This window comes from Protopterus annectens, chromosome 1.part1 (assembly GCF_019279795.1).
Source record: "Protopterus annectens isolate FY-2018-M chromosome 1.part1, PAN1.0, whole genome shotgun sequence".
Classification (NCBI taxonomy): domain Eukaryota; kingdom Metazoa; phylum Chordata; order Ceratodontiformes; family Protopteridae; genus Protopterus; species Protopterus annectens.
The window spans coordinates 1,408,539,952-1,408,555,856 of NC_056726.1; positions in this window are offsets into that span (position 1 = coordinate 1,408,539,952).

The window sequence follows — 15,905 nt, forward strand, 5'->3', positions numbered from 1 at the left end:
CAGACATGAACCCTCTTGTGATCTACAATGGTGATAGTTTGGCCTTTGTGAAATTTGTAATCCTGGTGTGACTTTTGATAGCACACTGACAGTTATGGATCAGGTGACATCTGTCTTAAAGATGTCTGACTTTTATTTTCTAAACATCTCCTGCATCTTGCCAGTCCTTCCTCCTATTATGAGAACCTGTCAGTGGTCATATGTGCCTAATGTCATCTTGGCTTGATTACTGTAATTTCTCATAATTGGGTCTGTCCCTACAGTAAGGTGGGTCACCTGCAGCTGGTGCAGAACTCAGCAATAAAGTTGCTTACAAGTACTTTGCATTACCTCCATATTACCTGTATTCTAAGTAGTCAATACTAGCTGCCTGTTTGATCATGTAGCATCATCAAAGGCTTATTGTTGGGTTATTTAGCCATACACAAGGTGCTCATGCTCTCCTATGGTTAGGACTCTAGGCACTTTGTCTCCTCTAAGCTGTTGGAGGTTGTAATGGCACCTTTGGAGATGTTTGTTTTTTTTCCACTAGGCCCCCACTCACTGGAACTTCTTCCCCCAGAAGCTGAAGGAAACCTCAACACTTTTTAATAATAATGTCAATTGCTGTCATCTACCATTTTATTATAGCGTTATCTGTTCCCAGTTTTTGTCTGACCTTTGCCATCTTACATTTACTTATAATATCAGCCTTTTATTATCTAAGGGTTTTATGCTACTACCATTCAGGCAGTTATATTCCGTAGTATCTTACCAGGCATCTTTATTCTTATTTTATCTTAAAACTGTTATTGATGTATTGTTTTGTAATCATTTGTTTTTTTACTCTTTACTAATAGACTTGATGTTTTACTGTAAGGGTGCTTGGGAAAGAAGCACTTAAATATACTAGAACTTGAGATTGAAACTTGAACACCTGTTCTTCTCATCCCTTGTTGCCACTTTTGCTGCCTTCTTAGCTTTCCAACCACTATCCTAGCTGCTTACCTCTGTCTGGTTTTCTTTTCTACCCTTGTTTTCCTTTCTATCCCCTCCATACATGCATCTTCCTTACTTAATTTCCTACTGCAGTTCCCTCTGTTTCCATCATCACTTTCTCACTTGTCTTTTCTCTCCTATTTTCTGCCATAATCCGTAACTCATTTCATTTTCTCTCCGATCTGCCCTTCTTTTTCTGCACTCTGTGTCCTGCCACCTGCGTTCATATCCAGATGTGCATTCTTCCTGAATGCCCAAGATATACCTCCAAATACCAGACCTCCCTCACTAAGTTCCTTTCTTTCCAGCATACCATGCACCACTCTCCTGCACAAGTCACTAACTCGCACTGCTATCCCACATTAACAATACATATCCCATCCCTTCCTTTCCTCATCTCACTCCTGTACTTTTGTAGTCCATTACTGTTTTTCATCTCACACATGCTTTCCTTAGGCTGGCTTCCTATTACTTTCCTTTGGCCTATTTTCTGGTCTCCTTATAGTCCACTGTCTCCTTACCATACCTGTACCATGCCTGCTGGTTGTGCAAAAGGTTAGAACTGCTGCTTCGGTGCTTCTTCATATTCTATCCTGTGTGCCAGTTTTTGATCTGTGTGATTTTTCCACTTATGCTTTTTAATTTATTACTTCTGGCCCGAAATTAGTAGGCACATGTTTTTCATGCATTTTCTTGCAGTGTGGTGTAAGGCAGTAGTCACTCAAATTGAAGTGTGGTGCAGGAACACAACACCACTGTACACCAGCACCACCACATAACCCAACAAAATAAAAGCACTTTCTGTGATCCTCATGGTTCCCAACAGTTCACTCCGTATAAATGTTCAACTACATCCACAAAATGCATGTATTATCAAAGGTCCATTCACAAGTGAAAATTAAAAACACACTTTAATGAGCAAAAAAGTCATTAAAAAAAAATATATATATATATATATATATGTATATATATATATATATATATATCCAATAAGTGCTTTTGTCTCAATAGTTTGAAACTTCATCCCCCTTCTGCAATGATATCACTTTCCCAGACACACCCCCACATGCTGGGGGGTTTGTCTGGGGGAAGTGATGTTATTGCAGAAGGTGGTCACCTGATTGTTCTTTGCTATAAAACTTCCTGTGAAGCCAGTGGCGGCTGGTGACTTCAAATCACAGGGGGGCTGCAGGAGACGCTGAATGGGTGGGGTCAAAGGGAAGGGGTGTGGTCAACCATAAAGGGGAGGAGCTATGCACAAAACCACCAAAAACTAACTTTAATTAAATACGCTGCCCTGGGTGGCAAACCATCATTATGAAAGTCCAATCAAGACAAAAATAAGTGTAGAAGAATAAAAATATTTCAATGCATTGGCTGCATGACAGCTTACTTAATATCTAGATGGAAACAAAAGGTTGTGAGGCATGAAAAAATAAATTACTTTTTAAATACATTACTGGAATGCCAGTCAAAATCAAGTATAAGAAAAACCAGAAGCACTCAACTCAAACCACTTCTCCTTGCACTGCAGTTCTAATTATAATATATTCAGCTTTATTAAAGTACCAAGCAACATGCTGAAAGTAGAAATCTATGTGATGCCCCACTTGTAAAATGTTTCTTATCCAAAAGACCTGCTGCCTGACAACTTGTTTCATGGGGAAAACATGATAAAAGTAAAAAATGAAAAGCAAACAAGAAACAAGCTCAAGATACATTGCTTAAAGGATTACTGTACAGGTTATGGACCACACGATTGGCATTCTGTTTAGTTTACGGGTAAAGTCTGTAGAGATGACTGGAAGTCTCCAACAAGTGTAATGAGCTTTTTAAAATAATGGAATCCTGTCCTTTAATACCCAAGGCTTATACATTATCTAGTCAAGTATTCTCTGCATGGCAACAACAGAAAGGCTTTCAATGTTGGCAATTCTTTAACAGTATGCTTATTAAAGCTTACTTGCATCTTACGATGTCAGACAAGCTTACCTTATGGTCATTAAAGCATTGCTACTTAAACACAGAGCAACAGGCACTTTGAGTAATAAGCATAAATCTGAGTAATAAGCATAAATCAACAGTACAAAAATATGACAGAAACCAGACCATTCTGCAAAATCAAGGACAGATGAAAAGCCACTGTAGTACTTATGCAGTGTGTCCTCCCCATCCAAGGTAGATACAACTACTCCTTGCCTTGCTTGGACACATCCAGAGTCACTACATGGGTGAGTGGGGTGCAACAAGCATGTCACAATTTGAAGTCTCTCTGGCTGACTGTGATGGCCCTGACACATTTGTCATACCTCTCAACCTCAAGAGCAAGAAATCTGGACAAAGCCATACACAGAAGTGGGACAAAGGCACAACAATAAGGACAATTTTTAAATATTGCTCTAATAAACTTAGAAAGATAATAGAATAGGTCTTGCATTAGTATGAATTTTCTGAAGGGTATAAAATCTGAAACTCAAATGTCTGTCATTTTCTAACTTCAGTCTTTAGTGATTTGTCACTAATTTGCCAAAAACACAATTTTATGAAAATGGACCAAAAATGTGATGCAAAAATATAAAATAGACACACAATACAGCTGCTACCTGTCAAAGAAGGGACACTTTAATATTAGTAATGCTACCTTGAGCAGCTGACAAAATAAAAGAATCTACATGCATTTCAAGTAATCTATAACTTTGATTATTACAGTTATTTCTTAATTGTAAACCCTCTATGTTTTCTTCCAAAATTGCTATTTTATGGAGGGATTATTAGGGGAAGAGCAACATTTTGAGCCAAAATTGGGGACAGTTGAGAGGTTGGCTATGCCTAATTCTATAAAGCAATTTATTTGCATGTACCTCTCAACCTGTTAATGCAGTAAATCTGAACAAGGCCAAATATATTGGGGCACATATAAACAGTACTAAAAATTGCTCTTGTATAAATTGAGACAGTTGATAGAACGGCTCTTACTTTAACATGCATTTTATGAAGGTTATGAAGTCTGAAACTTATTATTTAGTGACTTCTGGCAAATCATTTAGGAATTAAAACTACAAATTTTATGAACAACAAACCAAAAATAAGAAGCAAAAATCTATTCATTCTTTGAAAATCTGGTCAGTTGGGAGGTATAGTTCAGCTGGGCCTGTCTGAGTTTGCTGCCCTTCCCCTGACAAAATAATGGTTGAATGGAGCCTCTGCAGCCATTCCAATGAACCATTACTTGGCTATTTCACTCCATTTACCATAAACACTAATGTGCATACTGCTTTACTTCAATGATGAGTTGGACTTCATTTGAAAGTTTTATTTTGTATTTTACAGCACAAACATTAAGTCATCTGTTAAACAAAGCAATGCAGTCTCACAATGAAAACTTAGCATTAAAACTTCTCTGCCCTTGAAACTCACATTCATTGAAACAGCATTGAAACCCACATTCAAAGAAAATACATTTTGCCAGTGGCAGATAAAGATTAATTTTGGGCTGTTTTCGAATCATAGGCCCCTTGCATATGAAACATACATGTGCTCTTTGATACACCTTCCTCATTGTACTAAAATTATATTCCTTGTACAATACAGTGCACTTGTTAGAGGGTGTTTTAAATTTGTTTTGAACATTTTTCCAGTAAGCAATGAAACAAAACATATGCACCCATAATGGCAAAACTGCCCAGTTGAGAACATTTATCATAAAAAGTCTACTCAGACTTCCACAGTCCACCATTATTAGTAAATATACACAATTCTACAGTCCACCATTATTAGTAAATATGCACAATTCCACAGTTCACCATTATTAGTAAATATGCACAATTCTACAGTCCACCATTATCAGTAAATATGCACAATTCTACAGTGCACCTTTATCAGTAAATATGCACAATTCTACAGTTCATATTCAGTGAATTCAGTTCTTGCCATAGCTGTCAACCTTAGCACAAAAACCTGGACGAAGCCAATAATGGGGGAATACAGTCCCAAAAATAGGGACAAATTTAAAATATTCATCTTATAAACTTAGAAAATTGCTAGAAAAAAAGGTTGTGCTACTATGTATTCTGAAGAACATGAAGTTTGAAATTCAAATGCCGGTCAATTTTACTGCGGACAGAACAAAAACAATCTTCAGCAGAGACGCAGGGATTAATACTGCAGACACGTCTTTGTAAAATGGCAGGGCACCAGAGCAAATCCACACAAACACAGGGAGGAGATGCAGACTCCACACAGAAACCACCCCAACCAAGAATCAAACCAGAAAACCTATAGCTGTGAGGCAACAATACTACCACTGCACCATCAAATCTGCAAGGAATTAAACATTCAGAAACCTGAAGTCTGAAATTCAAATGCCGGTCAATTTTACTGTGGACAGAACAAAAACAATTTTCAGCAGAGACGCAGGGATTAATACTGCAGACACGTCTTTGTAAAATGGCAGGGCACCAGAGCAAATCCACACAAACACAGGGAGGAGATGCAGACTCCACACAGAAGCCACCCCAACCAAGAATCAAACCAGAAAACCTATAGCTGTGAGGCAACAATACTACCACTGCACTATCAAATCTGCAAGGAGTTAAACATTCAGAAACCTGAAGTCTGAAATTCAAATGCCGGTCAATTTTACTGCGGACAGAACAAAAACAATTTTCAACAGAGACGCAGGGATTAATACTGCAGACGCGTCTTTGTAAAATGACCGGGCACCAGAGCAAATCCACACAAACACAGGGAGGAGATGCAGACTCCACACAGAAGCCACCCCAACCAAGAATCAAACCAGAAAACCTATAGCTGTGAGGCAACAATACTACCACTGCACCATCAAATCTGCAAGGAGTTAAACATTCAGAAACCTGAAGTCTGAAATTCAAATGCCGGTCAATTTTACTGCGGACAGAACAAAAACAATTTTCAGCAGAGACGCAGGGATTAATACTGCAGACACGTCTTTGTAAAATGGCAGGGCACCAGAGCAAATCCACACAAATACAGGGAGGAGATGCAGACTCCACACAGAAGCCACCCCAACCAAGAATCAAACCAGAAAACCTATAGCTGTGAGGCAACAATACTACCACCGCACCATCAATTATGCAAGGAATTAAACATTCAGAAACCTGAAGTCTGAAATTCAAATGCCTGTCAATTTTACTGCGGACAGAACAAAACCAATTTTCAGCAGGGATTAAAACTGCAGACACGTCTTTGTAAAATGGCAGGGCACCAGAGCAAATCCACACAAACACATGGAGGAGATGCAGACTCCACACAGAAGCCACCCCAACCAAGAATCAAACCAGAAAACCTATAGCTGTGAGGCAACAATACTACCACTGCACCATCAAATATGCAAGGAATTAAACATTCAGAAACCCTTAAGTCTGAAATTCAAATGCCTGTCAATTTTATTTAACATTTTTTAATCAGGACAGTCTGACTTGGAACAAATAAACAATTTTCAGCAGAGGCCCAGGAAGAAATAATGCAGACATGTCTTTGTAACATGGGAGGACACAAAAGCAAACCCACACAAACACAGGGAGAAGATACAGACCCTACAAAGAAGGAACCCCAGCCAAGAATCAAACCCAAAAACCTGCAGCTGTGAGGCAACAATGCTACTACTACACCATCAAATATCAAGCATTGCAACATTTATAAACCACAGATATTACGAGGAACAGATCAGATCGAATATGAGGCAAAAATCTGAAATTTTTTTACAAATGGTGGTGGGTAGGGAACTCAAGTCTTTAACACCTGCATACAGGGTACAGGGTTCAAGCCTGAGGTATTCCCTACCACACCACCATAAGCACCTGGGGCATTTTCACACACACACACACACACACACTCTCTCTCTCCAGTAAAGCATAAGCACCATACACAAACTCCAGTAAGGTAAAACGCACCATACACAAATAAACATTGTAAATTAAAGGTAAAAAGCACCATACACACACAAATAAACATTGTAAATTGAAAAGCACCTTACCTAACGTACATCCTTCCCACGCAATACTGATAGACCCGCGAGATCCTAATGCTCCTGCCCGACGAGATCCCTAATGCTCCGTCCCGAGTCCTGCTGCTCTTGCAGTCCAGACGTGACCCATAATCCTGGTGACATCTCCTTGTGTCCCCCTATGGGGACTGCCTTGAGCATGCGCATAGACCGACAGTAGTCGGGACTACTGCGCATGCGCGAATTTCGAAAAATAATTTTTTTTTTATTTTTCATTTTTATTTTTTATTTTGAGGGGGCTGCAGTCCGGCAGCCCAATGCCACGAGCCGCCCCTGTGTGAAGCATGTAATAGTATCTGATGAAGTTTCAAACTACTGAGACTAAAGCGCTTATTGGATGTATATATATTTTTATGACTTTTCTGCTCATTAAAGTGTGTTTTTAATCTTCACTTGTGAATGGGACTTTGATAATACACTCATTTTTGTGGATTTAATTGAACAGATATATGGAGTGAACTGTTGGGTACCTTGAGGAACACTGAGAGTGTTTTTATGAAACCACTTTAGCCATAGCTGTTTGCTGCAGCACCGATAAATACTGCTTGTATTAGTTACTACCGATGGATACAACTCTGCGCCGTGCTCTGCGCTGTCTCCTGTTACTGTATGCATCTAGCTGCAGCGTTGTGTTTTATTCTTTTCCATATTCTCATCCTTCCTCTTCGTGTGCTTACTGTCTCTTTCCGCTACATCCTTACAACTGTCTTTCCTGTTCCTGTGCCCTGTTTCTCTTTTCTCTTGTTTGTGTCCTTGTCTTACTTGTTCCTCCTTACTTTACATTCTTCTCTCTCTTTCATTTTATTACATACACAATTCCAATTTATTTCTTTATCTAATCCATACTACTGTTTTTTTGTCATTCCCTTACCTTGTTACTGTGCCTTCTTAACTTATACCTGCCATTTACTATGCACTATGCAGCTTTTCTTCGTCTTGCCAGCTCCAGTGGCACAGAGGGATAAACCCTAGCTATGACCCAGGTGACCTGACATCAGTTAGCATCTCAGGATTTTAATGGCAGAGAAGATGGGTACACTCAATATGGAGGGATGTTCTGGGGCTGTGCAGTGCTACAATTCCTCAGAGTAATGGTGGCACTGCAGGAGGTGTTCTCATTGGTTGATATTGGGCCACCTAGCCACCTTAGTGTATAGTCTTATTACGAGTGCACAGGAATGTGCAACTGCATCAGAAAAGATGTTGTCGTCTCTGAAGTGATGCTGATCACCTGTTCCTCTGTCCATTGAAGGGGTTAGGCCCAATAAATATCTCCTCTTTGAGCGGACCTGTGACACAGAGGGATGAACTCCTTACTATGCCCCAGATGACTCTTGCTTCACTAGTGGGATGAACACTAGAGGAGGCCATGTGAGAGAGGATAGGAGTGAACAGCTAACATTGGCTCTCCCATCCTGGGGTGAGAGAAGCAGGTTGGGCTCACTGGGGTAGCAGCATTGAGAGACTGTCAAGCACCATGCTGGAAGTGGTAAACACTTGGTTGGAAGGTTGGATCTGCACAGAACTGAGCATGCACTTCCTAAAGGCTGCAGTTTCGGAGCCCACTAGGCTGCTGCTGGGTCATGGGAGATGGACACACTGTCCAGCAGCAGTATGATGCTGCACCCACATCCTCAGTCTTTTCACTGGTCCCAGATGTGTGTCCACCTGAGCCTGGTGGAAGCTAAGCTGGGTATGGTAGACCTGATGCGCAAGGCAAGTAGCTGGTTATTGCTAATAGTCACCTGCAGGAATGAAAAAATGTCATTGATGTAATACCTGCAAGGGCACAAACCAGTGCTGAGGTTATCTGTGTCATTGCCTACCTAGTCAGCTCTAGCCCTGAATGGAGAATACCCAGGACGGGGAACAAACAGACATGGTTGACAGGCAATATCTCTTAATCTGCAGACACTTAAAAATAGGAACAAATGCTTTTGAAAAGTAGGTGCATCCAGGTAAAATGTGGACATTAATAAGCATGGAATTTGAATAAGAAATGGTATATGACTTTCCACTTTCAGGAGGGCTATGGGATGCTACTCAAAAACATAAGTCTTATGCGACTGACAAAATGACACGAACATATAACAAACCGTATTGTAAAACTGTACCTCATGATGTCATTTATTTGTGGTTATAAAAAGGAAGGTGTAACATATCAGTTTTCTTTCTTTTTTACATTATTGGTGCCATCAGAATTTTGTTAATTTATTATGGTTTCCTATGTACTAAGCAGCATCAAAATTGTCTGTGATGGGGAGGATTCAGAAAATCATGCAAAGGGGTAAATCTAGCTTAAAATAGGAATATATCTCCAAAAATATGTACATCATTTGGAGGGATAAAGAAAACCTGAAAATAGGTATATACCTTCAAAATTGGTACAGTGAAGTAGTCTGTTAATAGAGGCTTGCTGGTCCACAGATGTATAAAGAAAAAGCATGTAGAAATTAAAGTCTCTTCATTGCTTGCATTGTTTCGCTTTTTCTTATTAATTATTCTCAAATGTTCCAGCATCACATAAAGGCATCCAACACTGTGATCAACTATGAGTGTTGAGGCAGGGGTAATATGGCTCCCCATTATTTGGTGATTTACAATCCTCAATGCTACAGTGACTGCCCATATCTGTCTGCCTGTCAGGATTAAAAATGCATGCTTACCTGACATTATCATGACCTTGTGCTGCTTTTTTAAACCAGTGGTTCATGTATATCCATTATATCATTTAAACAGTCATGAGTTTCTGCTCATTGCTGCCCCAATGAATCATTGGATGGCAATGAACAGAAGGATGTGGTAATTTAGATGGAGTCACCTTTGGGCTTTTTTAAGTAAAGAAACATCTCTTTACTTTAAAAATTAAATACACGCATACATAAATAACTAAAAAAAGCACCCCAAACTAAGCAGCAATAGTGGCCCGTGATGCACATGTGGAAATGGAAGGACTCATGAGTATACAGAGGTAAATACTTGTGGTGTTTGTCATTTAATACTTTTTAAATTAAAAGTAAAAATTAATACGTTTTCTCAGTGATTATCATGTTCAGCAGTTAAGCTATCTAAAATAAATTAGCAGTGCTGAACATAACAAAACATTTTAAAATAAAATTATATTTTGCCTGGCCATTGGCACTCTTGAACTGTGGGCCACTAGCAGTCACCCATATCTCCCTATTATAATCTGACACTGCTCTACATAATTATGTTGCCTGTTATGGAAAGTGATATAAATGAATAACAAGATGTATTAATGAGAAAAGCAGAATAATATTTAATCTGTTTCCCATTATAAGGGAGTAGTTTTAAAGACTTTACTACTATCTAAGACATTGTACTACAGTCAGGAGTAACAGTTTGATGATTTTGGCAAGACATGGGTGGAGCAAGAAAAAATATGATGTAGTAAGCTGTGAAAAGGTTTACGCTCACAGCTATACATGATGTGGGTATTAACATCCAAACTGAGGTCATGAATAGTTATAAGATCATAGGATCACAGGACCTTAGTAAACATGAGACAGTTATGTTTTACTACAATTTATACCTTATCAATATGCACCCTTAGACTGTAGCCCCTGTCTGTAAGAGGGCTATGCTGGTCAGCCCTAGAGTGAATTTCTGAATACCCATCCAATCATTCCGGTCCCCTTTGAAGGAAGATAGTATACCGCATTGCTTAATTTACAGGGGGAGCCTATTCCTGAGGTGGAAAAGGTTCTGTGTAATGAACCTATCTCGCTACCATTTTGAATTTATCCACTGAAGATTTACATCCCTTGTTCTGGTGTTACTGAGACTCTTTGATTTGTGGAGATACAAGAGATCCAGGACAACTGGGTCTCCATGACACAGAAGGCAGGTATAAATCTTCCACAAGATCCTATAAGACAATGAATAAAGGGATGGTGCTTTCAGTCCTATCTGATTGCTTAGGGCCTAAAGCCAGTGATTTTATTAGTTAGAAACCTCTGGGGCCTTTCTAGCTGTTTGATATTTCTAGTGCAATACATTTCAAATTGAACATTTTATATTGGCCTAAGTAATGCAGAATATATGGGGATAATGACCATTTTAGATATGGATGATATTCCTGTGGCAATTAGCTGTGCTAAGTAGAAAGATTTCTTGATGGCTGTTATTGCATGATGACCAAAGGAGAGGAAATTATCCACCCAAGATCCATAGTTTCTAACAACAGTCTCAGTTTGAAGTGAGGTATTTTCAATGTTGCATGTTGGGGGGAAGGGTTTGTCTACCAAATGTGATAGTTTTGCACAGTATAAGTTCTTGCTGAAGTGTTTGGGCATCAGACGTGGATTTTTTCACTGACCATCATTTTGCAGTCATCTGCAAACCTCATTAGCCACAAGTCTTAATTCATGGTTTAGAAATCAGGAAAGTAAATGATGAAGAAAAGATGTTCCAGCAATGAGCCCTGTGGGTCACCACTGTTCACCTTTATACTTTCTGATGAGGCACCTGCCACCAGTAGTATGTGTGTATTTTGTTTTTAGACAATTGGCTATCCATCTTACCACGTAGGAATCTGTTTTAATGCATTAAACTAACTATGCTAGCATTGAAGATGTTATCAAATACGTTGGCCAGGTCAAGGTATGCCATAGTTTTCAACCAATCAGGGACAAATCTCAACAGAATTAGGGACAAATCCAGAAAAAAATCAGGGACAATCAGGGACACTTTTAAAATATTAGTTCTATTAACTTAAGGTGTTAACATAATTAGAGAATGTGAATTAATATACATTTCCTGAAGTAAAATAATTCTTCAGCTCTTACTTATTGTCATTATTTATTAAGCATAATTCACTATTTTTTGTCCAAAAGGCACCGGTGTTAAAAGGGATTAAGAGGGACAGAGCTAAAATTTGAGCCAAAATCAGGTCATTTATAATATGTTCTAAGGTCTTATAAAAGAGGCTTGTCTGGCTGATGAGCCTATCATTGCTGTGGTAAGGCCACCTTTATGTGGTGGCATTCCCACTGTTGTGAACCAGACCTCATGGACAAAGCATGTTGCTAAACTCAGGTTTAATCATTAAGGTAGTAGTTCTGTCAGGGCTTGGTTATTAAGCAGCCAGGTATATTAACATCCAATGAAGGAAGTATTTTTGGTCTTGGAAAGCACCTTCAGTACATGTTCTATAGTGATGCTGGGGGTGGGTCTAGAGATTCAGGGAAAGTGGAATTTGGATAGCCAAGCTTTGCTCTGAATTTGTTTGCTATTTTATGTTATCAATGTTTACTGGGTCAGAATAGATGATACCATTTAAATTAGTTTAGAGCAATGTCAGGTGATATATCTTAGTTTCCTAATGCAGCAAAAGATGGATTTACATTTGCCCTTTGGCTTAGATGCTAACCTAAGCCCAAAGGTTGTTTTGGTCTACCTTGTAGTATATTTAAACTATGTAGTCATATTTGTAATATTATCCTTGATATGAAGGTCTTTTGATCTGCTGTATACTTAAATGAACATTTTATTTTATTTTAGTGTCTTTTTATGGTGATGAATGGTTATGGTTGTTTGCTTTTAAATATTACATAGTATGATTGGGACTGCCAGTTCTATGCAGTTATCTATGGGCACAGAATTCCTTTATGAAAGTACTTGCTGTGGGAAAATTGGGGATGGTGCTGCTATAAGTGAATTTTTAAACTTCATAATAAAATTTGATACATTTAGAATGTTTAAAATCCTTGAATTTGGAAAAATTATTTCAGAGGTTCAGAGATTTTGAAGGTGAAAGTCAATAGTTTATGATCTGACTTAATCAGGGAAGATACAAACCAGGAACCAAACAACACTAACTTCTAAAATCCAGCAGTGGCAAAATAGTAGGCAATGACCCTTGTAGTGAACTAAATAACTTTATTTAGTGCTTTCATTTCTTTTTTCAATAATTTTTATTTTTATTTTTACATTAATAAATGTCACAAATAAAAACTATCTTACAACATGACCGTATATATATATATATATATATATATATATATATATATATATATATATATATATATATATGTTATACATTGATGTCAAATACCACAGGATATAGGTCATACAACATATCTATTTACACTATGTACATAGATGCTTTCACTGTTCCACTGTTATATAGACAGTATATACATTCGTAATATCCAAGTTATTATTTAATATCTGAACTTGTATGTGTTCTTTGGTTCCATTATAGTGTATTTCTAAGTTGCTGTGTGATGAATTATGCTAATATGATATTAAAGGTTTGTTCCCAAATTTCTCTGGATTTCATGTTTTTGTTCCTTTTATCTATTACTATTTTATGAGCTAAAATGTATTGTATAGCTACTTGTTTAAAACCCTCCCAAGAGATATTTATAGTATCTAGCCATTTAAAAGCTATATACAGTTTCATTAGTAGGAAAATTATTAAAAGTGTATTTGCTTGTTTTCTTGGTATGTTGAGTGGGAGAATGTGTAATAGAGTGAATTCCCAAGTTGATGTTTGATAACCCGTTTTTTGTAATTGTACCTTGAGAGAGTTCCAGAGTTTATAGACACATTTATAGCTCCAAAATACATGGATTAAGTCAGCTATCTGGTCCTTACAGTGTGGTCAGAAAGGTAATTTTGATGTGTTAAATTTGTGTAGGATTGCAGCTGTAAAATAAGCATTATTATTGATCATGAGCTGAGTGTATGCTAACTTTTTGAGGGGTATAATCTTCATTGTTAGATTGATTGCCTGGCTTATTTGCTGATCATCTATGGATGGTTTAATTTTTCTCCAGTAGTTAGAGAAGAGGAGGTCTTTCTGGTATTTGATTTCATTTATCATTTTATATGAATTAGTAATAGTGTTCTTTGTTGTGATAATAGTTTTCCAAAACCTGCTACAAGTTTCTATGTCACTATTGGTCATAGTAACATTTTGGAGGTAACTGGAACATGGTTCTTTGATTTGTCTTAGGATTATTATGTGTGATTTATGGAGGTTTAAGTTGGTCCTCATTTCTTGTATCGAACAGTTAAGGTAGGGATAAATATTTTGGATTGTTTTATCTTTCAGTCTGGGAAAAGGGACTAAGTCCAGCATCTTTTTGTTTATTTTTAAATTTGGGTTTTTATGAAGGGGTTGCAGTATTGTCATGGCTTGTCTAAGGTTCAAGAATTGAAAGAGTTTTTGCGCTAAGTTGATAGAATGTTTTAAGGGCTCTATAATTTTATAAATTTGTATTTCTTTCTGCTTCAGGAATGGATGTGCTTTGGAATTGAAACCTAGAGCTTTAATATATCTATAATAGATTGTCACCCAAAGAGGAGACCAATTTTCCATTGATGGGTTATGTTCAGCTATTCTTAATATTCTGTTAGTGTTAATGATCGAGTAGTACATTTTAAAATCTGGTAGATTTAGTCCTCCTTTGCTTTTGGGGAGTGTTAATTTTGGATAGGAGATTCTATTTATTTTTTGGGTTCCCATATAAATTTTGCTAGGAAGGTATGAATTTGTTTGAAGAATTTATTATGTATTGTTGTCTGTGATGTCATGAATATATACATTAGTCTAGGTAAAATGTTAATTTTGATTATTGATACTTTGGCCAAGAATGGTAGTTTTAGGTTGTTCCATCTTTTACAGTCTTGCATTATATTTTGCCATTTAAGGTTTACATTGTGTTGGTAGAAGTCTTTGTTATTCTGGAAAAAGGTGATTCCCAGGTATTTAGTTTCTACTTTTATTTTTATTGTGTTTAACAATGGTATTAGTGAGATGGGTTTGGGTGTTTTTAGGAAGAAAATATTAGTTTTATTGAGGTTTAGTTTGTAGTTAGACATAGTCGAGGAATGTTCAGTTGCAGCTATTATTTTGTTTATATCTGAATTTGGTGTGATGCAGTATATGTTCAGATCATCTGCAAATGCAGTGAGGTATATTTTGAAGTCGTGTATTGATGGAGGATTGTGGTATATATTTTGTTTAATGTATAGAAAGAGAGGTGTCTTGTTCCATTTTTTATTAGGATCCTATTTGACCAAGTTTTATTTATATATAGAGATGTGTATGGGTTGCTATAGAGAGTTTGGATGATATGAATGAAGTTATTGGGTATATTAAAGTAGGGTAGTGTTTGGAGTAAGAAATCTAGATTAACCCTATCAAATGCCTTGTGGGCCTCCACTACCATTATGTAGATGCTGATATTGTATCGGTTAGCGTAGGATATTAGTGCATCTAATGTTAATGTATTGTCACTATTCTGTCTATGTGGTGTAAAACCGGATTGTTCTGGGGAGATGATTTTCTCTATCAGATTTTTCATTCTGTTTGCAAGTATAGAGGTAAATATTTTAGTATCTATATTTAAGAGGGAGATGGGTCTGTAGCTGTCTGGGTTTTTGGGGTCTGTGTGTTCTTTTAATATAAAGATGGTTTTAGAGGCATTAACGTGGATATTATTTATTTTATAGTTTATTACGTAATTCAGTGTATAGTATAGTAGTTTGGCTATCAAGGGGGAAAATGCTTTGTAAAATTCTGATGTGAGTCCATCCGGACCCGGAGCTTTAAGCGCTTTTAAGCGTTTGATTGTTGTAATAATTTCACTGATGGGTATCAGTTCAGTTAGTTTTTTTTGTTGGTCTAAACTGAGTATAGGGAATTTCAGTTTTTGAAGGAAAAGTTCCATCTTCCTTTAAGGTTTGTAGTATTTGTGCTCCATATATTTGAGAGTATATTTGTTCAAATGTTTTAATAATGTCTTCATTTTTTGTGTAGTTTTTGTCTCTGTAGTTTATTTCTGATATATTGGAGGCATTTTTGTGTTGGGAGATAATTCTGGCCAGAGCTCTAGATGGTATTTGAGCTTCT